The following is a 1,777-nucleotide window of genomic DNA, read 5'->3' on the forward strand; positions in this document are numbered from 1 at the left end:
GGGAAAGAGCTTTCAAACCCCTGTAACCAAAGATCCTGCTAAGATCTGCTGGGATGGCAGCTTCCAATCTCTAATTTAACTGTACAGTAGAAGAAACAAGGGATCACTCTTAGGAACCTAACCCTGCTGCTACCTCAGCCTTAGGACCCCCATTACCGCAATGAGTAGGTCACATATGACCACCTCTCAGTGACAGGCTAAGTGAATATTGGGGTCCTAAAAAAGTTATTGGCAGAACCATCAGTCACCTCTTGCCCAGGTCTTATTCTTCTTCCAATATCTGCTTCTTTGTTGCCGGTGCTAAACTGAGAATATTTTAAGAAAATATCCCTTCTCTATGACCCTTGAGATTACAGAGAATAAGAAACTATTCAGAAGAGGATTTGAAGAATAAGGCTGAAATCTGAACACCAGGGAACCTTTTACACTATCTTTTGACATTGTGTTCCACAACTTCCTCTATACATCACTACACTTTCTTTATAATCAGTGCAATAAAAAAAAATAGTAGGACAAAATAAAACAAAACAGATTCTTTGAAAAGATCAACAGAATTAACTTTAGCTATACTGACCAAGCCAAAAAGAAAGAAGACACAAATTACACAGCTTTTGTTCCACCCATACTGAACATCTTGCCAGCACTAAGCACAAGCACTTTCAAGAACATTTTTGTTCTCTCCACCTGGAAGTCTTTTTCTCTCCATCTGTGTCCTTTACTAATTAAGTTTTTATATACTCCAGCTTTCTCCCTGGAGATATCATTCACCCTTAGAGTTCAAATGCAACTGGCAGTTAGTGTAATGGCTATGTCGCTGGACTCCCATGTAGTTGACGCCGTTTGAGTCCCAGACCTGGTGACTTAAACTCACGCTGGGCACGTGTGCGTGCATGCCCAAGATCCCACAAGGAGAATGGAGGAGAAGGGATTGCGGCGTGGCCATCCCCCCTGGGGAGTGATTTCTCACTTTCTGTCTCTCTGTCTCTCTCTGTCTTTCTGGCCAGCGCACGCGCCCTATAGCAAAAACCTCTCCAAAAAATTTTTTAAAAAAAGAAGAAAGAAAAAAAATGCAATTGGCTCTTAAAGTCTTCCTGACTCTAGATTACATTACAAATCAACAACAGGGGGCCGGCAAGTGGTGTGGTGGTTAAGGTGCTGGATTCTCACATGGCTGACTGTGGTTCGAGTCCCAGACCTGGCAGCTTGCTTTCTCACTTTCCCCTTCTCTCACTGTCTCTTTATTCAAATTTTAAAATAATAATAAAAAATAATAACAAAGAAAAAAAGAAATCAACAACAAAAAAAGGGGGGGGGGAGATTCCAAAATACTGGGAAACTAAACAACACATTTCTAAACAGCCAATGGATCAAAAAAGAAACCACAAGGTATGTAGGTAGAACTGAATTTTTAAAAGTATCTAAATTAATGAAATAAACCTAAAGCAGTACTTAAAGGGAAACTTTGTAGCCTTAACTGTGGTAATAGTTAATTCTATGTGTCAATTTTCCTGGACCATGGTGTTCCTAGATATTTGGTGAAACATTATTCTGGTTTTTTTCTGTGACTGATGAAATTAGTTCCTAGAATAAAATTAATACTTAAATTAGCAAATGAGTAAAGCAGTTTGGGTGGGCTTCATTTAATCAGTTGAAGGCCTGAATAGCAGAGGGAAAAAAAGACTTCCTTGAATAAAAGAAGTCTTCCTACCTGACAACCTTCAAACTGAAAGACTAGCTTTTTCCTGGCTTTAGACTAAAACACTGCCATCAACTCTCC

The sequence above is a fragment of the Tupaia chinensis genome, unplaced genomic scaffold (genome assembly GCF_000334495.1).
Source record: "Tupaia chinensis unplaced genomic scaffold, TupChi_1.0 Scaffold000139_1, whole genome shotgun sequence".
Lineage (NCBI taxonomy): Eukaryota > Metazoa > Chordata > Mammalia > Scandentia > Tupaiidae > Tupaia > Tupaia belangeri.